Below are 23,603 nucleotides of genomic sequence, written 5' to 3'. Positions count from 1 at the left end.
TAATCTTCAGAAATGAAATTTACTGAACGTTCATTTTGTATCCCTCTTATGTGTCAGATGCAAGAGGGAGATGGAGCACCTTGTATCCACTCCTGTAAGAGCCTAAGATTAGAAGGAAAAGATACTGCTCATATTTCCATTTCATTTTCATTTGGTACAGGCTTTGAGGTCAGTTTGTCTTCAGTCATTCCATAAACACATAGGCAGGGTAACAACACACAGTGAAAAGATTTTGAAAAAGCTGGCCCCAGATTTTAGCATCTCCATGGTAAATATGTGGCATATGTAGAACAAAGGTGCAGGTGTGATATTACTCCTGCATAGATTGTCCTTTTCTGGGGGCCAAAACAAAAGGAGTGTAACTGAACACACAAAATAGAGAAAGGCACTGCAAAAGTTTTCAAGGAAAAGTATTTATCACTTCAAGCAGAGAAGTCATGACAACTTTTTATCAATGGGAGGAGGAAAATTAAAGATATGGCACTCTTGCAAGTGCCAGATAAATTGCAATTAGGAGAAGGCTGAAAATTAAGAAAGCCTCAGAGTGTGACAACTGTAAGATTCTCTTTTGATAGTGGAAGTATGGTCCTTCCAGTGAAGTGGCAGAGGCTCTTCTGATTATGTTGCCTAATTTGAAATTGGATTGGACAAAGTAGCTAATTTCCCGTAACAACAAGCTGTGCTGAAACTTAGGTGAGGGAAGTTACTCTAATGGGCTTTGGGAACAGAAGGAGGGAAGAGTCTACTGTGATGATCAAAGAGTTCTGGTTTGGGCATCACTGTGCAGCAAATTGTTCATTAAAACAGTGACTACTTCTGTCTAATTATTAAACTTGAACGTTTCTGAGCACCAAGAAAAATTCCTGTCAGCAGCATTAGCCTACCTCTGTCCTTCACATTTTTCACCCCAACCACCTGCAATGGAGAGTGAACTTTGATCTCAGAACCTACATGATCCATCTAAAAGCAGCCCTTCTTGCTCAACCTCAGCCCTGGCACAATCATATCCTGTCTGAGGAAAGTCAGGTGCCCTTACCAGCCCAATACTTAATGTGCAAATAATGAGAAAAGTGAGGGAAAAATACATGGCTAGTAAAACAGGAGCAATAGTAATAATGTTAAACACTTTATTTATAGATTATGATTTTAAGATCAAAAAGTACATTATAAACATTCAACATTAAAGTTGCACAGGCTTTGATAACCTATGTTCTCAGGATTTGCATTCTGGACTGCTTATTACCAACACTATTAATGATATTGTTTTGCATTAGAGCAGCAAATAGAGATCTTAATCAGGGCCTGGAGGCCTCTTTCACTGCATCACACAAACATAGATGCTTAAAACAATGACTAATTTCAGACCTACAGCTTTACAGAGTTTGGGTGGGATTTATCTCACCTTTCACTACCTAAAAGCTGGGATAACAAGGTTGCAAAATGAGCATGAGTGTCCTAGTTAGCAGCTGACAAGGTGTTTTCCTGTCAGCCACAACTTCCTGGGCTCCTAAAAGGAAATAAGAATGTGGATTAAGGATATCCAGGGACTGAGATAACGTGCTGTTATGGGTCTTTGAGTGTTGTAATTCCTTGAAATGCAGCAGTCTGATTTGTATGTGTGTGTATTTAAAATGGTTTGTGTGTCCAACTGCACACAGAGAGAAAAGTATATACAGATAGATGGATATTTTATATGATTCATTCCTATACTGCCATTCCTTAATGGATTTGCTTCTTTTGAAACTATTCCTGACTATCATATCAATCCATATTATATAGACATCATTGAAACAGGCATAACAAGGGGCAATGACTTGAATCCTAAAAAAGGAAACATTGAGTTTAGACATTAGTTAAAAAAAAAAATCTTAATGATAAGGCCAATTAGGCACCAGAATGAGACACTGGAGTAACATGCACAAATATCATTGTGCATTTAGTGTATGTTTATGTGTTTACACACATATGCACAGATGTGTATGAATGATGGCCCCTACATGAATTAGCCCACTGAATATTTGTAAAAGATGACCTATAAAATCAAGTAAAGCAGAAAGTTTCATTGGTCTGCTAATCTGACTGTTCTGGAGCTTTTTAAAACTTGATAAAAAGCAAAGTTTATGAACTTGGTATGAAGTGGGGTGAAGCAGCTCTTGGTTCCCCATCCATGATATCTCTAGTGGTTTTTAGTGTCTGTAAGGGCACTCTCAGTCTGTATCTACCAAGCAACCAAGTTTGACCTTCAGTGGTCATCCACATCAGTGCTGCAAGTCATCTCTGACACAGCCCTCTGTTATTTGATTCACCAGCCCATTTTCTCTTTTTGTTTGCCTCTCCAAAAATGGGGGTGCCTTCTGTTCTCTTCTCTGTTTCCTCTTTCTGGGATAGAGAAAAATATAGACAGAGAAGTATTTTCTCTCCAATTTAGGAGTACTCATTGTATGAGTAGCTAAGGAAGAGTGATGAAGCACACCATTCTATCTGACTTTACAGTAAAAAGCAAGTCTCATACTGATTTTAGGTATCTGTGAAAATCACCACCCATTGGGCCCAAGCTTCATTTTAGGAAACAGTTTTGCAATCTTGGCCTGCTTTGTGATAACAAGATGAGTAAAAAAATTGTTGTGAGGGGTCAATGAGGTGCTTTTGTGCACCTGCCTCAGCACAACTTCCATCTGAAAATACCCAAATGGAGCCCACTGCAATTCCATCTGCTCCCAGCTCAGCTTCAAGGCTCAGGTTGAGTAAATCTTCCCTGGCCTAGGCAAGCCTACATGCACATGGTTCACTTCAGGGCTAGAGTAAATCCAAGGAATAGTAAGCAAAGCTGGTCACAAAAAAGCAAAAGGTTGTGTGCCCCAGAAATTTGTGTCAGAGCCAGAGCTAATTCCAAACCTCCCAAATCCGAAATATTGCCATAACTGCTGAAAAGCACATGTAAAGCTACAGGAAAGGTTTGTGCTGTTTGATCAATACTGAGTATGTCCAAAAATCCCACTCTGTGATAGCACAGGGGGAAGGAGGAGGAAGAAAGTCCTGCTCACTCTAAATCAATCCCTTTCCCTGAAAATTACATGGACTGTGTAGATCTTCACGGCTTTCCTAGACATCTCTCCCAAACAGCCAGCCTTTCCATGCCAGGGAAATCTGATGCCCAGCACTGCTTCACTCTGATTTCCTTAGAAAAGGAGAGTAAAAAAAAATATCTGGATGGCAGCCTCTGGCAGCCAGCTCTTCATATTTCTTTCACTTACTCTTCCCATCTCTCTTCTTTTTATTTCTTTTGGACTGTAAGTTTTATTCCAGCTGGAATGGACCAAAATATACCTGTTGAATATTCACAATTGTGGAAGAAAAAGACATGCAGAAATAAAGACACACCTTCGGGCTCTGCCAAGCTCAACAGGGGGTGTTTGTGTGTGTGTATGTACAGAGAAAACAAGCATAAACATGTGCCTCTGTCCACAGGTGCCATTTAATTCTCCAAAGCAGAAAAAAATAGGCTCAAAATTTCACTTCCTTTTCGTGGGGAATAGCCAAGTTGAGAGCAGACGGCCCAAGCACACTGGTGTCCACCACCAATATATTTGATGAGCAGTAAAAGAGCGTCTCCTCTGCACCATTTTCCACCAGTTTACATGCACCCTGAACTCCCCTACTCAGGCAGCCTGAGAACCTGGGAGATCCTTGTGTCCTTAACTGCTACATTTGTCTAATTTCCCAGACAATGTGATGGAAAATATCCTTTTAGAGACTATGAAATGCCTATGAAATATGCATTCTTCCTTGCAGGATTTCTATGGGCTGGTGTAGATCAGCAGAAATGTTCCAGATTTACACCTTAACAGCACATGGTCCTGTCATGAGAAATGAAATTCAAATGGTGTATGGGTAGTGCAGGAAGCCTTAGAAAGGATGGATTTGGTCAGATTGACAGGTTTGTCTGTGACTGCTTACCTGTAATACTGGACAAAAATTTATTTCAGAGGGAATCTGTGGGATTCATTTCATCACCACATTTTCTATAATTCCCTGACAGGAGCTAGACAGTTCTGAGTATTTATGAGTAAAGGTGATGGAGACAAGTGATTTTGGGGCAGTGTAAAAGCTGGGAGCAGAGGTCTGATACAGCTTTCTGTGGGGAGACCAGAGCATGGCTTCCTCCTAAAAACAACCCTTCTGCCCAGCTTGCAGGACATGACTTCTGCTGCAGCCACTCTCTATCCCACAAGAAATCAGATTTGGCATGAAATTTTTGTTTTTCCTTCTCTGAAAACTGCATAGTGAAAAATTGACAAGAAACCTCAATCAAAGCTGCAAAATTGCCCAGTGCTTCACTACGTAGACAGTGGCTCACCTCACAGCCTTTCTTTTCAGCACAAAGAGAGATTTCTCAGTCACTTAAATCCAAAATAACCTAAAAGATTTTTTTCTTCCCCTCCCCACTGATTTGGGTTTCTGTGGACCCAAAAGAGAAGCACTTCTCTCTGAGAGAGCTTTGCACTAATTAATTGCACCCCACTGCCCAACTGCAGTTCTTCTTCAGGTACAGACCTGCTTTCCATAAGGGAGATTAATAGGCAAACCCTGCCTCAACTGAGCTCTTTACTTTGGCTTCCTTTCCTTCTGTCATTAATGCTATTTTCTGTAATAGATGTTTTGAGTTATTTGGGAACTTGGTAAATTAGATTCATTTATAGTGTGATTTAAAATAACTAAGTAAATGTGCTGAGCACTGCTTAAGAAAGACTGTGTCTTCCCAATCTCTGACAGGGATAAGGTCTGTGAAACTCAGCTGAGCTTATGTCTTAGTTAATGGCATAGCTGGGGTTTCTAGATACAAATTTCTTCAAATAATGATTATGATATCCTATATTTGCCTAGTCCTTTCCACTCTAGCATTCCCCATAGCATATCCCAAATGTCCTGTCAACCCCCAAAGCACAGATTCTTTATTCCTATTCAGCTAAATCTTTCGCTTCTGCCATGGGCTTTTGCTTGAGTTAAGACTTCAAGCCATGCTCCTATGTACACTCTACTTTTGCTTTATATGGTACTGAGAGGCAATTTCCTGTGGGATGTAATACATCAGCTGCTCCAGCAAAGGAAAGCCACATATCTGCCCAGGGGTCTGCTCTCCAGCTGCTGTAAGTCAATGGAGATGCTCCACTGGGCAGCAGAGGAATCCCTTAAACACAATGCTAGAAACAAGGCAGGGAATCTTTACAGCCTGCACAGTAAGGGCTTTTTGTGTTACTTTTTTCTCTCCTGTCCAACAAGCCACCTGCCTAGCAGACCTGCCAAAAGGACTGGGGGGGATTTATGTAATTCAATTTGGACAATATCTTCCACCTTGGCTTGAGTTGCTGGGAAAACTTTCACAGTTTTGATTAATTTTCTCCTCTCTCAAAAGCTTGTCTTCCAAGCAGACATTGCAGAAATATTCTTGCAGAAATTCTTGAAATGGTAAGCTTGTCTTGCTTTTTTTGATCAGCCTGAAAGAGTGTCAGTATTTCCCTCTCCCTCAGCCACTTTAAGACCCTCTGTTTAAGGGCAAGTGTCCTCCAAGGAGAGAATGCAAGGCCCAGGAAGACTGATGAGCAGCCCTGTGTTGTTTGCAGAGCAGTGTCAGGCATCAATAGGCTCTGCAAGGGGGAGCAGGCAAGAGCAGTGCCAAAAGACACCTGTTCCCTATCTGTCTCCAGTGTCTCACACCTCTCTCTCCTTCTTTCACTCACCTCTCACTAAAACCTTTTTTTTTTTTTTAACACAAATTAATTGCTACTGCAGAGACCACTGATAGAGATAGTTAGTTGACCCCTGCGAGCAAATCAGCTTCACTGAGGTGGAGAGGGTGAAAAAAAATAAAAGCCTCAAAAGAGTGATCTTTCACAGTGCATTTTAGCAGGACAGCTGCTTTTTGGCACATCCTGTCACACCCAGGCCCTGCAACAAATTGGAAAGAAGGGCAGGCTGTACTTTATCCACATCTGCACAATGAACTGGCACGGATGTGACACTGTGGGTGGAAGAACAAAATTAAATTCAGTTTCTTGTCTTCCTCTGGCTATCCTCACTCTTACAGAAAAGGAAACCCTGTGACAGGCCCAACAGAAAATCTTCCTCACCTCTTTATTCAGGTGTTAGGATGGGCATCCTCTTCTGGAAAGATCCCCCCCTAAAGGTCCTGCCCATTGGCCAAATAAGAAATGTCATTTTGCCTGTCCTGCCCCTGGTTTCCTAAGGGCCAACAGAGCTACAAACACTTCCTGCTGTCATGTCACCTCAAATTGTCACCCTTCTCATCCCAGAAATGCAAATCATGCAAGCCCAAGTGCTGACCTGTCATTCCCCCAATGTACTGGGGAGCAAATGATATGGACATCTGCATCTTTGACTGCTGCCACCTCTGCCACAGTCTCCTGCAGAGGAAATAAAGCCCACAGATATCTTGTTTATAGCCCTCCTTTTAGTCCTCCTTTCATCCTGCAGCTTGGGTGCATCTGGAGCCTCTCAGAAGCTCTGTGGTTACTAACAGAACTGAGCAAACTTCAGAGGGAATAAAAAGAGTTGTGCAGGTTTTCAGGAGTCTCTCTACACCTTAACTCACCCCTCCCACTGTGCCTTGCACAGATGTAGCTTTGCACAGACAACCAAGCAGTTTAGGCTCAGATACAAAATTTAGAGCATTTTGGAGGTATATGAAACCAGTAGAGGAACTTAAATACACAGAAAGGTGTACCTTCGTGTGAAAAAACTAGCTCAGAACTAATGAAATAATCCTTCAGAATGCCTGTGTTTCCCTTAGGTTTCCTTCATGCTGCTGGGAATATGCAACATATTAGTTATGCTCTCATTAGTGTAGCTCTGAGATAGGTTTGTATTCTCCATTTAGCTCTTGTCTTTTTTATCAGGTTTTCTGTATCTCCACACTCACTCTGAGCAGGGCCAAACCCCTCATTGCTGGGCAGGAATGAGGGAGAAGAATTTCAACTGCCTTTTATAGGAACACATCCATCCTCATCAGGAGTCCCCATGCTGGGGTAGAGGACGAAAGAATTGGGTATATACTCCTTGAATACTTTGCTTTCATGTGCCCTTTGCCATGTGCTGATGGGGTACCATCTCCATGGCTTTGGAAGCTGGAGTTAGGAGAAAAGTGTAACAAGGAGATGTATGCTGAAAGCTAAGGAACTTTTTTTCCAGTATTCTTTTTTCTTTTTTTTTTTTCTTTTTGAAATGAAGGTTGGGTTGGAAATACAGCAATGTTTGTTTCTAATTCAAGGCCCAACAGAAGTGCCAGAGTCTAGTTTCTCCAAGACATAGCCTGACACTTCTGATCTGTTTACATCTCATCAGCAGAGTGGTGTTAAATCCAGCCAAGGCAGAACAAGGAGTGCTCCAGGGGGAGAAATATTGCTGCTGTAGAAATCAGAGTTGGTCAATGACTGCACAGCACTTCCCTAGCACCCTTCTCCAGAACACTTCTGAGTTGTAAAACAGAAGTCCTAGGTAGTGCTTTAAAGAGTCATTTTTTTCATATTCTTTATGAGCTTATACTCCAGCTTGGGTTATTGTGTTTTGCCAATTGTATGTGCAATGGTATTGAATAATTTTCTTTATTTTCCTGCAAAAACATAGAGAACTATAATATCTCTTTGTGTATCCCCTGATGCCTTGCCATGGAAGCACCTCATTTTGCAAGAGGTAGTAAAACAGCTCCTCTGAGTAAGCTACAGGAAGGAAAAGAAAAGAAGGAAAGAAAAGTAAGGGAATGTCTCAATGCATGTGGGTTGTGAGCACAGCCATGAGGAAGTCTTGCACCTCAGAAACCCTGCAAGCTTCATCCATGTAAAGAATAAGTGCATCTGTCTCCAAAAAAAAAAAAAAAGAATAAATAAATAAATAAATAAATTGAGGTTTGGGAGTTTATTCCTGCTCAAAAAGTAGTCAGTAACACCTCCATACAAGCAGCCTGCATGCCACCCAGGACACAGCATAATGCTAAAAATATGAGGAAAGAGCCAGCACTGGAGGTGTGCAAAACAGGGAGGCCCATTTCCTTCCTCTTCCAAGCTCTTGGCATTCTCATCCATGGCATCCTCAGCTTGCCTGCTGTTATCCTCAGACCAGCCTCAGAGAGTGTTCCAGCTTTCCCTGCATAGTTAAAAAACACAACAAACAGTGGGAAATAATGCCCAAGACTTAAGTTCCTCTTCTTAATTCAGGAGTGGCAGGAGGATTGTCCCAGTCTTCCGAGTACTGAGCAAAAAAAGCCCCACTATGAAGCCTAAACTTCTTTCTTTCCACCATCAAGGTGGCAAATGCAAGGTCTAAGCATTTATTTATCAAAATCACTGTAGATATTTTCTTCACTTGGAGGCTCAGTACTTTAGGCTGAAATCATTCATCACAACCAGGGAAAGGGAAAAAAGGCTTTTCACCTTCATGGATTCCTCCCCCCCCTCCCTTCATCTCACCTTATTCGTGCTTAAATGGGTAGAAATTCATCTTTTTCTCCAAAGATCCAGCTGGCTGCAACACACTCTGTGCTTAAACAAGCTGCCTGCATTGGAAGCATTTTTCAGGGTCTCTCTCTCTATCTACCCCTCCCCAGCTCCCTGGGCCCTGATTGACATTTCATCTCATTTTTATATTTGACACCTCAGAAAAAAACAAAACCAAACAAAAGGAAAAAAATAATAAAAACCTAGTTTAAAATAATAGACCCTATTTAGGAAAGCAAAGCAACTTTTCTCAAAGGAAAAACAGGCTTCTCACCAGGAGGTGTTCACACTCTCCAGTAAATGCTCTTGGCTACCAGCCTTGGTAAGGGGGATTGTGTGTGTGTGTGTGTGTGTGTGTGTGTGTGTGTGTGTGTGTGTGTGTGTGTGTTACCCTTGCACACAACGTGTGTATGTTTGCATCTTGTGCAATGTTTGATTCTGCCTTTCCTGAAAGCTGACATGGAGAAGCAAACACACACAGCAAGTCCTGTGGCTGGCCCCTCTGTGGCTCTGAGAGTGGGATGTCTGTCCTGCGGCAGCAGCTTTGATAAAGCTGCCAGCAGCTCCTCCTGCAGTGCCCATTAATGTACCCGTGTCCTTAAAGCAAGAGGTTTTGGGACAGTTCACCCCAAATACACTCAGGTTGTGTGCCAAACCCACTCTGAACTGGAAAACATGAGTTTTTCTCAGTTCACTTCAGACAGAGAGTGAGCAGAAACCTCTGAGGGATGTAAGTTAATGCTGACAAGCCTGATGGTGTGATGGGACCACTGAGGCTTCAGATGTCTCTGTGGGGAGGGTGAGGCAGAGAAATGCCACTGTTTTTACTTCAACAGCCATGAAACAGAGCCTGTAGACTTGATTGGTTATGAAAGGTGATTGCATCCACATTTATTGCACTAGGAGGGAAATTATTGCTCAGCAAGGGAAAAAGTGAAAAAAAAAGGATTGACATCCTTCTCCGAGGGAACATGGGATGTGCATTCAGAAATGAGGACATGGCAAAGGATCTCTATTCCCACCTTTTCCCCTGTCTGCTTCTGTTTTGGAGGGTTAGTCAGCTTGGGCTGAGATTGCCTTCCTTGTGTTTGCATAGATCCTGCAGAAAGGAGTCCTGAAAACCTTATAGCTCTCACAATAAATAAATTCTTCTTTATGGATCTGAGACCACTCTGGTTTTTAAAACTTTGAATGGAGCAGAGAGATTTTGATCCCACAGATCCACATAAACAGTTGTATAACTCTTCTGCCATTCCCAACCCATTACTCATAAAAGAGGTGCTGGGGTTGGAATAGTGATATTGAGACATGCTGGCCTTTCTCATGCTGAGAGAAGCTCCCTGTGTCATCCCTTCCTTCCTTTGTGGTGTAGCACTGGGTCTGATGAGCTATTAACATGTCAGCAGACACACACAAATCAGACTGTCTGAATCAAATGGCATTACCCTCCAAGACAGGACAAAGCAACAACAAATGCATCGTCTCTGTCTTTGATCACAGATGATTACAAACAATGAAGCTTCCAACTTTGTGGAAAGTAGTTTTCCCTGCTCCAGTGAAACAGCTCAGTGCCTGACTCCTTGGCACAGCCTAGAGCCTATAACCATAAGCGTGTGGCTGTTACAGATAACATGGCACTTCTGGGAAAGCTGCAATAGTTTATGCATTTTCCAGAGCCAAATTCCAATTTGAAAGGTCCATTATGCCTATCTACACACCCATTCAGCCTCACACAACCCAAGCAACTGGCTACAAAATCCCTCCTTGCGTCCTTCCCTAAACACTTGGTTATGGTGTGGCAGAATATTGCCACAACTCCTGCAGAAGCACTTGAGTTTTGAGGCCAGAGTGATTAATCCTCAAACAGGGCATCCACTGCATAGACAGCAAAGCAACCTACAATTTTTGGGATGAGACACCTTCTCTTCTCCTTCCTTCAGTGCAATTCTGTAGGAATTCAGGAGATCCCAGGTGCCCAGATGGGGGGCATCCCATGAGCCAGAGCTACCTTTGCCAACAAGGATGGGCTGACTTTCCCAACAAGGAGAAGAGGTGGAACCTCAGACAGCCATCTACTAATAATTGTCAAATGTATATCTTTTAATGGGGTATTTCAGGGGATTTTACACTTTTCTTTGAGGCATTGATCTCTACAGGATATGTAATAATCCTGGATCAGAAAGGCTGAAAGTCTTTGTGGTTTACATCTCTCTCCTTATTTCAGCTAAAATGATATGAATCCCCTGAACATTAGAGAGTGTTCTCTAGAATGAGTCTTTCTCTTTTTTAAAAATTTTATTTATCTATTTATTTGCATTTCAGGTCAACCCAAAACGTACTTTTTGTATGAAATATACACATGTAATTAATGAGGTGGTTATTTAAGCAATTTGTTCTCTTATAGAATTCAGGTCAAATTTTATTTAATATTACTTTGAAACAAGAAGTCATCAGCTATTGGGCTTTGGTACAGGATCAAATATTTGCTCCAAGAAGGGCAATATTTTCAATATTAAGTTTTTAAAGTGCTCCTTGAATAGTCCAAAATCGCACTATTTAAATTTTGACACAAAACTCTCCTCTCCATGGAATGTAGTAATGGACCGAAAAAAGCCCCACAAATTCTCAGCCAGCCATGTGCCATATGTCCTCGGGTTTGCTTATCTTACTAATTTGCATATCTCGCATATCTTACTCTTACTGTGGGATGATTACTGGGAGGCAATCGGGTCCAACTCCGGGATGTTCTCAGGCTCAGATTTTCTCCCACATTTGAACATTCTGATAAACCATGCCCACTGAGGTGTGCTGGCTATTCCGCATGAAGGTCTGACGATACATTCGCAGCAATCATGGTGAATGCTTCACAATAACTCAGTTTAATAACCCAATATTAGGGTGTAATTTTCGGTTGCTGTAATTCCCCGCATAGCCTTTAAGAGCGAAAATTTTCCACCTATTCAAATCATCTGAAGATCTTGAGCCTGAATCTGGTTTAACTGCTTGGTCATTAAATTAGGAGCTTTCCAACCGCGATGCGATTGTATATGCAGTGCTAATGCCTATTCACTCATATAGGCCACCCGAGATCGCTGACTTCAAAAGGCTCCTCATGCAAACAGCACTGTGAAATGCCCAAATTGCTCTCTGTAAATTCTGCAAACTGAGAGCAAGTGTCTTTGTTAAATTCACGAGGAAGTGCACGAAAATCCTATTTGCTGACGTGCGGAGGCTTTGTAAGGCAGAGCCCCCAGCCTGAAATCGCTTGATTTGTGGATCCTTGCGATTAAGTTGAACTGAATGACATGCAAAGCTGGCAATTGAGATAAAGAATCACTCTAGGCTAAGGAAGGGAGGCAGCTAAAATCTGAAAACAAAGGATGTTAATCTCACGCTCATCATCTTTAAACAGGGCACGTTAAAGGAGCAGGTAAAGCTCAGCCGATGCCTTCAGATTACCGGACGGGGATGTTGTCTTTTGTCTTCGCAAACCTCATTTTGATCTAGCTGCTACAATTCTTCCCCCTTTGCTTTCCTCCCCCACTTCCATCCCCTCAGGCGGAACATCTCATCCCAGTGGAGCCTCTGCCTCGCTCAGGCAGGAGAGAAATCCTATTCCACATCACGGAAAGTTCGCTCGCAGTTCCCAGCGTCCCCCAGGAGCGCGGTTCCTTTGTCCCCCTGCCCCTCTGCCTGCCTGGGCCCAGGGGGTCCTGCCCAGACAGCATTCTGCAGACAAACATGACACCTTGCTGTAGGACATGGGGCTCATCTGTCTGTCAAAACACGGGGACAGCCGCACAAAAACAAAGATGTTTTTCCAAAGTAGATGTGCGCAGCCTCGAGCTGAATCCCACTCCCAGAGTTAGGTGAGACACTTATTTCTGACAGCCAAAGACCCAAAACTGTGCTGCAGGTTTGTGCTTCAGCATCCCTACCCCAGGGCCCGCAATCTCAGGGTCTAGAACTTCGTGTAGTTTGTCACAGGTGGTCCCCAAGACGTCTGTGGACAAGTATTGTCCTTGTGCAAATTAACGCCGTGGTAGGGTCTGGCAGCATCCAGCCACAGCAGGATAATCGGCAAAGGGAGATGCATTTAAACAGTATTGGAAACATTAGAAACATTCCAGCACTGCAGGTTAAAAACTGCTCCAAGATTGCAAGTTCGGCATTTTAGGGATCAGTGGGAGATTTCTCTGGAGATTAAGAGCAATTGAAAAGATCGACTTCCTCTCTATAGAGAAGTTCTAATAAGGCTGAAAATAAAATGCTGTCTCCCTCAGCCTTCCTGGCAGAGGAGCTCCAACGCGCCCCCCTGTTGTTTCAATAATTCAAACTTCAGCTTTAGCCAGCCAAATAGGTCTGAAATTCACCTGTGAAAGTTCATGAGGCTAAGTGGGATTCGGAACAAACTCCTCTTGTTTCCAAACTCATGTATAATGCAGCGAGGAACTTTGCTCAAAGCTGAGCTTTGGCTCCCTGTTATATTTACGATGCTCCACAATAAAGAGCAGGAGGCAAAAGGATAACACCACGTCGGGGGCAGTGGAGTGGGAGGGGAAGGAAGGAGCACAACCACCAACTCAAGATAAGCTGACATTCATCTGTAGCTGGGCAGCACCTGAATCTGCCTCTTCTCCCTTGTCAGCCCAAGATTGTGGCATTTCCCAGATACAGAGGAGAGATCTGTGTCGTTCAGCAGAGAGCAAAACAGACAAGGCAGGCATGAAAGGACAGAGGAGGGTTGTTCCATTAGCCAGATGTGAGGAAACTGAAGCTGAGCACAAAGCATGGCAAGCCTATCACTCTTGCTCGCACAGACACAAAGGTGTGTCCAAGTCAAGCTGTCCATCCGTCAGTGCTGTCTGTCTGTCTGTCTGTCTGCAGGAGCATCCTTGTGCCCACAGAGCACCATGGCCAGAGGGTGTTGGGCTGGCAGTGCCACTGCATCCCTTGCAAGGTGAAAATCTCAGCTTCAGCAGGGTTTGTTTCAACAAGAGTTGCTCAGATAGTACAATGTCTACCGCTAGGGTTTTCTTCCACCACTCTGGTTTTCTTCCACCACCCTGGTTTTCTTCCACAAACCCGTGCAGTGGACTGCAAGCAGGTCCCTTCTAAATTCACTTCCCTGCTGGCTCACCCTGTTTGTATTAAAGTCCTATCCACAGACTGCAAATAGATTTCTATATAAACCTATAGCTGCTGCCCATAGACAGAATAGACATATTAGTTTTAGGTAGCTGGTATTAAGTAAACTAAATCCATGACAGGGTATTAGGAATCCGCTTTTTACATCTACTTCAATTATCATTGTTTCACTGAGGAAATACATAGAGTGATTATATCTAATCATGAATTCCAGTGCTGATCTGAGATCTTTTCTCTTTCCTTCCTTCCCTTCTTTCTCTAATTACCTCACTAATGTGGTAAGATGTTTATTGTTGTTGTTTTTTTCATTTCAAGTACTTGATTTTTTTGCAGTTTTCTGGGACTGGAGTAACTGAAGTGCAATGTGATTCATTTGAAAGAGTAAATATTTAACTACTAAATGGCACCTTGTTTTTTCCAGATCCCCATGTTCTTTCTAGCTCTATTCATACTATATATAGGAGCTGGAGTGTATCCAAAGGAGGGCAATGAAGTTGGTGAAGGATCTGGAGTACAAGTCTGATAAGGAGAGCTCAGGGAGCTGTGGGTGTTTAGTTTGGGGAAAAAGAGGCTCAAGGGAGACCTTGACAACCCCCTAAAAGGAGAGTGTACCCAGGTGGGAATTGGTCTCCTCCTCCAGGCAACAAGTGACAGGTTGAGAGGAAATGAGCTCAAGTTGCTCCAAGGGAGGTTTAGATTGGCTATTAGGAAAAAAAAAGGGTGCCCAGGCATTGGAACAGGCTGCCAAAAGCATGGTGGAATCACCATCCCTGGAAATGTTTTAAAAAAAGGTGGATATGGTGCTTAGAAACATGGTTTAGTGGTGATTTTGCAGTGCTGGATTAATGGTTGGACTACATGATCTTAGAGGTTTTTTCCAACCTTAACAATCCTATGATATTCATCTTAGAAGTGCGAAATGACATTAAAAGAAGATAAATATTATAAAATTGTCTCTGAAAATGTTAGACAATACCAATTGTCTAACCAAATGAGGCCAACCCGGGCAAATTTAATTCTTCTCAATTATATTTCTATTTCATTATTTCACTACTCACTTCTTTATTCAATAATTACATTATGTTTTTTGAGAGCTACTAAAACTGAGAGTGCAAAAGCCAAAGCAGGAGTGAACCAGCTTGCTGTGTTCACTCAAGAGCACAGGCATCTTAGATTGTGATGGACACCCTTTCCCAAATTAAACAGAATTTACTCTTTAAAATCACACTCATATTGGTACCTTGTAGGCTGTGGTATATCAGTGCAGTAAGCTCTGCTGTTCTAGGGACCATGATCAGCTGGGTGGGCTTTGGGTCAAGTTTGCCTCCTTTGCACGAGGCTGTTCTGCTGCTGCTTGGGCTGGGAATTTTCAATGTTGACCCTACCTACAGCTTTGCTAAGTGCATCAGAGAATGAGAACAAAAAATTATACTTCAAAGTATACAGGTGCTATGAGCTGAGGACATTCTATGGAGTTAATTTTGGCATAAACTTGTGAGAAGCAGGAATGCTGCATTTATGTTTCTTGATGAAACTCTTTTTCCTGCAACATTTGCTGCATTACAGTTAATGGAATTTATGAGAACAGCTTGTGATTCTCCAAAACTACCTGGTGCGGTCATTTCAGCCAGCACAATGTGAATTATGCAATAAGCCATCACTTTAATTAAAACAAATTGCATTTACAGTATCAGTCCATAGTATAAATCATTCCCTAGGGTCCCTCTTCAAGGTTTGTGCTTGGCCTACTCTTGAGAAATGTTGACAGCAGCCTCTATTACCAAAATATTTTTGAGCATTTTGTTCTAATATTCTTCTTCAGGATTTTGAGCTCACTACCTTGATATAAAAAGCAAGTTTTATCCAAGAAAGCAGGGCAGAAATCATGTGTAAAAGCTGAATATCTTATTTTCCCTTTCTCTTCTGGTCTGCAGTGTGCACTTTAGTAGACAGTGGCAGTGGATTATGAAGTTTATTAATTGAAATAATGATAATAATAAAAGCCAAAAAAGGAAAGATGCAGATTAATTGTTTCCATCCAAAGTTAGGAGTCACATGGGATTCCTTGCACTCCCTACTATAATTAGACTGAACAACAAGACAACCAGATTATTAGTCCTTTGTGTATCTCCAGTTTAATAAAGAGAATGACCATTGGGTATTTGTATTCATTTGAGCTCAATGCAGCTTAAAATGCAGTGCTAAATACAGCATGTCATACTGCAGGATGAAGTAACTCACATAATAAGGAGAAAACATTATCTTTTTTGTGACCTCTGATGAGGGGGCAAAGGTTTTTGCTTTGTTCAGTTTGGATCAGGCATGCTGAGACCATGCAGAACTACCTAATGTTTAAGTGAGTGTTTCCTTGAGAGTTTGTTCAGGTTTCCTTGCTTTGCAAATTAAAATAAAGTAGTTAAGTTCTTTTCTCAAAAGGAGAATAGTTAAAGAGTTCCCTGGATTAGAATTTTAGACTCAGTGGTGATTTCTGCATTTAGCCATATGAGAGAGAGGCTATTGCAATTCTGAAGGAGAGGTTAAGACAGTCCTGAACAGGTTAAAATGCACAGGGGGGTCCTAACAGAAGGCTAATGCAAATTTAAAAATTTCAAGCAAGATTTTGCCGCCCCTTTTGCAGGAGTTGCTTGACTCTTGTTAATTTGGTGGATCTTGTAGGTGGAGCTGCTAGAATTTATGAGAAAGGTGAACCATTTGTATATAACACCAGTTACTTTGAAATTGCTGAAACCTCATGACGAACAACTGGGTCATTGAACATAAAACAAGACCCTAGAGCCTTACTGGAAAGCCATTAAAGCCAATGGAAAGGGACCCACTGGCTGGGGCCAACACTGGAGCAGATCCACAGAGAATAATTCAAACCAAATCTGTCTTCATATTTATTTTCTTCTTGACATACACCTAAAAGAAGCCCAGGTAGATTTGCAGCAGCCTTAATATCTACCTGTTTGTTGTGAAGATTATCTCACATCATTATATTATCTCACATTATACATCAAAGCAGGTATCCATCTCCTCCAGCAGCCTCATCCTGTTGTTGTTCAGGTCTTCAGATGAAAGCCTCTGTCACACAAACATATCCCAAGAACAGATTTAAGCATTGAGAAGGAAAGAAGACAATACCCATTTTCTTTCCCTCAAAAGAAAAGTAGACGCATTTGGAAGCAGCATATGCCCAGACTGTTACTCCTGTTCTTCAGCCAAAATAAAGTCTGAAAATAATTGGCTTCAATAAGCATTATCAAGGACCATCTGGAACACACATGTAGTGAAAAGTGAGCAAATACCTTCAGAGCAGTGGATAAATACCTTAGTTGCATTTCTTATATATTTGTTGTATGGAAAAGACCATTTAGCTTATGAATTCAAAAGGCATTTATTGATGCTGTAGTAAAGGCCCACTGCACAAAGCTCAGGAAGTTCAAAATGCTGAAGCCAGCAGAAAAGGTCCTTCAACCTCCAATAAACATAAGTACATTTTCCATCTCTTACTATTAGGCTTGCACTGTATCTGAGTGGTTTACAATTTCTCATTGTTTTTAATTTTTTCTCGGTGCCTAAATTTAATGATAATAAAGTGGTGTCTCATGGACCCTGTGGTCACCAATTTTTTTGTGTTACAGGATGTTCAAAGTGCATGCCTACATTTTCTTTTTAATGATCAAAAATAGTTTTGGTTTGGTTGGCTTGTGGTTTTTTTCCTGAAGTTATGACAGCTCCAAAAGAGCTGTGGAGATTATCTTCCAACTTTCTAAATAAATTCACTGCTGGCCTGTTAATAAGAAAGCGTAAGAAAATTTCAACCCTCAAAGGTAATTTTGGGGGAAAGTTATAAACCACTGAAAACAGCAGCTTATAATGAAAGTGTCATCTCAACCATAAAAGGTACCTCAGTACTCCGAGCAGGCACCGTAAAACATGATTGAAAGGGAGTTCAGAGGTATTGCTAATGGCCCCGACATAAGGAGGGCGGCTATAAAAGATGAAAAGATGCACGGCTGAAACTGCCCACCACAAGTCTTTGAAGAGCATGTGACTACCCAGGCATGCCAGAGACAGCAATTGCTGATGGACCTGGTCATGCAAATCTGCTAAGACAGAGACACCTTCAAACACCTCATGCTTGTGCTTCCCCTGAAAGTGATGCAATTGCTCAGCAGAGACACAGCTCACATCCCCAGGCACATCCTGGGTGGCATTTGGAGGGAGGGGATGGCCAACAGTGAGGCAGGACTGTGGCACTCAGCCTCTAGGTCTGGAGGAATAACATGACCTGTGGCTGTAGAATTCCAGTGTCTCATCAATCCACTCTCTGAGTTTCAACATCTTTTTTCAGTTTTCATGAAACTGTGTCATTTTGGTTGGAATGAAAGTCTGGAGAACATGCAGGAGTCTAGCCTCCTGCTCTCAGCAGGAAAACTTCAAAGTTAGTTTTGAAGTAGTTCTGCTGTTCCTATTTAAGCCAGGTGATTTAAAGTGTAATTAATATGTGCAAAACTTCTGCAGGCTGAAAGTCATTTCATGGACTTTCAGGGTTCACGTTTGGCCATGCTTATTTTGCAACATGGTCCTTATGATATCTTTAGTGAAAAGGGTGCTGGTCTGTGCTGAGATTCAGTCAGGAGGACTGTTTGGTTAAATTTATCCTACCCTTCAGGGAGCATATTCTGAGTAGGAGCTATATTTTGAATATCTGTAGGTCAAGGTTATGCATGACCATGACTATGCATTTTATTTAGGTCATTTCAAAAAATGGATTGTAAGGCAAAACTGTGTTGAAGGCTATGTGGTAGAATTATTTTCTTTTTTAATCACTGGTCAGCAGATGAAATGATAACAATAAGGAGAGCTGTGCCTTGGGGGAAACTCACTTCAATGCTGCTTTCTGCCTGAGACTCATCTGTTTCTCATTCTCACTAACTCCATGTCAGAGATATGAAAAAACAATGCATGCATCTAAAAGTCTGTGCCATGGGCTGACCCGGGCTGGACACCAGGTGCTAACCAAGCCACTCTATCATTCCAGTCCTCAGCTGGGCAGAGGAGAGAAAAAATACCACCAAAAATACCACCAAAAATACCACCAAAAATACCAGCAAGCTCCTGGGTCAAATAGGGATGGGTAGAGATCACCAGCACAGGCAAAACAGACTAAACTCAGGGAAATTTATTTAATTTATTACCAATCAAATCAGAGGAGGGCAAAGCAAAATGAAAGTCATATCTTAAAACAACTTCACCCCACCCCTCTTTTCTTCCTGGCCTTTGCTTCACTCCTTATTTCTGACTGTGGTCCATTCACTGCACGTTGTCTCTGCTGCTTCCTCCCCCACAGGGGTTGGACTCTTCTCACTCTTACCCTGGTCTGGTGTGGGGTGACTCCCACAGGAGACAATCCTCCATGAACTGCTGCAGTGTGGATCCCCCTCCAGGAACAGCCTGTCCCAGCATGGATCTCTCCCATGGGGCCTTTCCTTCAGGAGCAGGCCGCTCCACTCTGGGTCCCCCAAGGGGTCACAGCTCCTGCCAGGATCCTGCTCCAGCACAGCTTCCCACAGGATCACAGCCTCCTTTGGGCATCCCCTGCTCCAGGCTGGGCTCCTCTCTCATGGAATCACAGCTCCTGCCAGGATCCTGCTCCAGCACAGCTTCCCACAGGATCACAGCCTCCTTTGGGCATCCCCTGCTCCAGGCTGGGCTCCCCCGGGGCTGCAGGTGGATCTCTGCTCCCCCGTGCCCTCCCTGGGCTGCAGGGGCACAGCTGCCTCAGCCTGGGCTGCTCCAGGGGCTGCCGGGGAACCTGAGCTCCAGAGCCTGGAGCAGCTCCTGCCCCTCCTGCTGCACTGCCCTGCCTGCCTGCACGGATGCTCCTCTCACACGGTCTCGGTGCTCTCCTCCAGCTACTGTGCTGTTGTGCAGCAGTTTTCACCCTTTCCTCTTAAATTATGCCAGAGGTGCTACCACAGGGGCCCAGTGTGGACCAGTGGCAGGTCCACCTTGGAGCTGGCTGGCATTGGCTCTGTGACATATAGGGCAGCTTCTGGCCCCTTCTCACAGAATGCAGCCCTGCAGCTCCCCACTGCCTTGCTACTCAAACCAAATACAGCCTGACTTTGCAAAACCCTTCCTGTATACAAGCTGCCCCAACTTGAAAATGCAGAGAATTTTCTAAAGTCTTCAAGTGTTGACAAGTATATTTCTGAATATGTTCCCAAATATTATCTGAGGATCAAAGCTCCAGACATTTTCTCGGTGTTTATTTGCAATTTCAAGGACTCAGAAAATATAAGTCAGACCTAAAGATGTCGTGAGGTTTTACTCGTTTAATAATAGAGTTTAGGTTCCTTTATTTGTCTCCTGCTGAGCCTTTAGCTTGAACTTGGGTCACTTTCAAACTTTGGTATGCTCCTGAGGTCTAGAAAACCAGGGATTTATTGAACAAGAAAGAAAAAAAAACCTCAAGTGTGCACATGACAGCAGAGGGCAAGGCCTCAAACAGCTTGAGATTGCTGTAAAAATCCTGATGGGTTTCTAAGCCCTATCATTGTCACAAGCCTCTAGCAGGCTCTACTCTTGTAGCCAGTTAGGTTCCTCATGGGAGGCTGCAGAGCACGCAGCCCTTCCCCAGGGCCAGGAGGTGAGTGTCTCAGGCAAGATGTTAGCTTGACTTTTTTTAGAACAATTTCGTATGGATCCTTCAAAGGCAAAAAGGAATAGAATAGCTAAATGTAATTCTCTTTATTTTTCAGATTATTTTTTAGCTAACTCTTTCTCCTCAACTTTTTGGTTATCATCTCTTTCTCTTCCTCCCTGCTCTGGGCAAGGATGGTGCCTGATATTGAAGGTGATCTATTGTATTTCCCTCCAGCCTAGTGAGGGAGATAGAGGAGCAGGGCCAGGAGAAGACTCTTGTTCAGTAACTTCTGAAAAGCAGTGGAAGTGCTTTTATTCCTTAGGTCACAGTGTGCATTCACCCTGCTGGGTGCATCTGTGAGACTGTCCAGGACACAGGGATACCCTAAAAGTGAGTATTCCAGGTGTGAGCACGACCATCAAGGGGTGCTCAGGCATCATCTTTTGCTCTCCCACCTATTTCCCCCCTCCTGCAGCTGCAGGAGGTGCTTGGGGGCCAAATCAGCTTCTGCCCAGTTCCACACCAGGAGTTCTGGTGTACCTGGGCTGGGAAATGATAATTGGGAAATGTTCCTTTCCTGCAGCCCTGGGAGAGTCCCCTCCACTGCTGAGGGGTCACCTCCTGTCCAGCCCCAGGACCAAGCTGTTCACAGAGCTGACCTGATCACCACCATCCTCCTGCCTGCACCAAGTGACCCTCAGGGACCAGGGGAGGGTGACATGAGAACCACTCTGCCTCCCCAAGCTCTCTTTCTCTCAGCAGTGCCCTTCACCCCTTGGTGTTCTCTTGTCCTTCTGCTGGGAGAACAGGACTTTGTGAGTATGTAACTCTTTACAGAATCATTAGGGTTAGAAAAAAATCCCTCTGAGGTCATTGAGTCAAACAATTAACCCAGCACAACCATGTTCACCATTAAACCATGTCCCCAAATGCCACATCCGCACACCTTCTGAACACTTCTAGGGATGGTGATTCCATCATTGCCCTGGGCAGCCTGTTTGAATGCCTGACCACCACTTCAGTAAAGAATTTTTCCAATATCCAATCTAGACCTCCCCTGGTGCAGCTGAAGCCTGATTCCCTCCTGCCCTGTCACTTGTAATCTGGGAGAGGAGGCTGATGCCCCCTCAGCAGCACTCTCCTGCCAGGGAGTTGTAGAGAGTGAGAACATCCCCCTCTGAGCCTCCTTCTCTCCAGGCTGGGCCTCCCTGCCCCCAGCTCCCTTTAGATGCTTATCAGACCCCTCACTAGCTATGTTCCTTTCTCTGAATACACCCCACCACCTCAATGTCTTTCTTGTCATGAGGGGCCCAAAGCTGCCGCCAGTGTGACCAGTGTGATGGGGGGTGGTGATACGCTCTGGGCACACTCTGTGCTCTCCCCACCAGACGAGGAGGGCAGCAGGACACTGACTGCTGGTGCCTGGGGATACTCAGGAGAAACAGGCAGCTCAGTGCAACTCTTTTTTTTCTCTGTGTTAAGGCTCAAAAGGAAACCCACATGTCCTTCTTGAAAACCTCCTCTGCAAGCCCACGTGTCTCTCTAATTGAAACAGGGCAGGGTCTGAAACCATAGGAGTCCACAGCTGCTATTTCTATTGTGCATGTCTGAGTCAAGGTGAAGAGAAAAGTCAGCAAAATATCCCACAGGGTGAATCCTCCATGTGCCAAGAAAGCTGACTCCACATTAAAGGTGAGAGCCAGAGCTTGCAAAGCAGTGATGGCTTGGGAAGACAGAGGCCTTGATTCCTTCCAGCAGCCTCCAAGTGTTATTCCCATTAACACTGGCACTAACCATCACCCTGAATACCCCATGCACCAAAAGACGAGTGAAAGTGAGCAGGAGGGAGGGAGGTGATAAAGTTGTCAGGCTGTAGGCTCTGGCCTCCAAGGGCTGGCAGAGGCTGTGCCGTTTAGAGATACATCCCAGGATGTGTTTTAAGGGTAGATTGGAGATGCTCTGGATAAGGGTGGGTTTGCTTATAGTGCTGCAAAATCAGGGTTTTGCTTTTTTCTTTTTTATCTTCATTACCAGGGGAAGAAAAGCTCTATGTGGCACAAAAAAAACCCCAAAAAAACTGAGATGGCAAAGCCGCTCATGTTACCTTCCCACAGGTGACAAATTCCAGCACTTGGGGAGTGTTGCAAACCCTATGGCTCACAAGGCACCTGCCCTGACTGCATCCAGGCTCAAAAGCACTTTCAGACCCCCACCAGCAATCAAAATCTGCCTTAAAGAGCACAGCACACAATCTGTGCCATGGGGAGACAGGAGAGAGCATCACTTCTGCTCTGGATCTCTGCTTTGGTGTTGAAAGAGCAGCACTCAGATAAAACACAGAGCTGCAGACAGAATGGTTTCTTTCTGCCATGAACAAGTCTGAATGCCACAGAGAAATCAAAAGTATCCTTGTTACTGACGATCCAGCCTCTTTTCAGAGCAGTGCAGCCTTTCTGCAGAAACTTTAGTAATTGATGCAGAATCCACAAGTGAGTCATTCATCCTTCCCTCTCTTTTCTCCTCTTCCTCCCACCTTGGCACCGAAGTGCACTAAGAAAACAAGACATCAGGAAGATGTCTTCTGGATCATTGCTGCAGCATCTTGTCTGCCTTCAGGCTCTGGTGTCAAGTAGTGTTCAGCTTCTTCCCTCCAGCCCTGAAGTAGCAGTTTTCAGACATGACCTTCCACCCCTTCACAGCTCCCTGTGTCTCTGAAATGTCCAGAGGTCAGCCCCTCACTGCCTCCACAAGGAGACCTGTTCTGGAGATCCCTGCCTCACACCAGCCCCACCTCGTGTCCCTGTCATCTCCCATCATGTTTCCAAACTGAAGGGGACACCAGGAGTTTAGATGGTGTCCTCCACCGTGACATGGGCTCATCATTTCACTATTTGTTGGGGAATGGCAGCTGTGCACTGCTCGTGGAAAGGTAGCCTTGACTGACTAGCTAAAAATTGGAGGTGACCTAGCTGTACAACTTACTGGTCAGGAACAATGTGACAAACTTCATCTTTCTTCACTGCCAGCCTCTAAGGTTAGAGAGGGCCACTACCTGTCATAGTGGGGAGGAGAGAGACAGCTCTATGGATGTGTCTGTGCAGGGGGGAGAGGAGGGATATGCTCTTATTCTTTCTTTCCTCCTTCATTATATTGATTTTCAGTGGCTTGAATGCTTGGAATGCAATAAGGGAGCAATTCCCTTCTATGCTGGCTAGTAAACATTGCCTGTAACTTTATTCTGGGTCAGGAAAGTCAGCACTTAAAATTAAAAGTGGTTCCAGAGGAGGAAAGCC

At 43.7% G+C, this 23,603-nt stretch overlaps 1 protein-coding gene across 14 annotated transcripts in view; it reads left to right on the top strand.

The window, feature by feature from the left end:
- Positions 1-23,603, top strand: part of CELF4 (CUGBP Elav-like family member 4) — a 713,118-nt gene that overhangs the window by 529,236 nt on the left and 160,279 nt on the right. The gene's annotated exons all lie outside the window — the stretch shown is intronic.

The sequence above is a fragment of the Melozone crissalis genome, unplaced genomic scaffold (genome assembly GCF_028551555.1).
Source record: "Melozone crissalis strain CALT ecotype California unplaced genomic scaffold, PUWL_Pcris_2 ptg000036l_1, whole genome shotgun sequence".
Taxonomy (NCBI): Eukaryota; Metazoa; Chordata; class Aves; order Passeriformes; family Passerellidae; genus Melozone; species Melozone crissalis.
The sequence above is the reverse complement of the archived record's forward strand: the minus strand, read 5'-3'. Positions and strand labels throughout refer to the sequence as shown.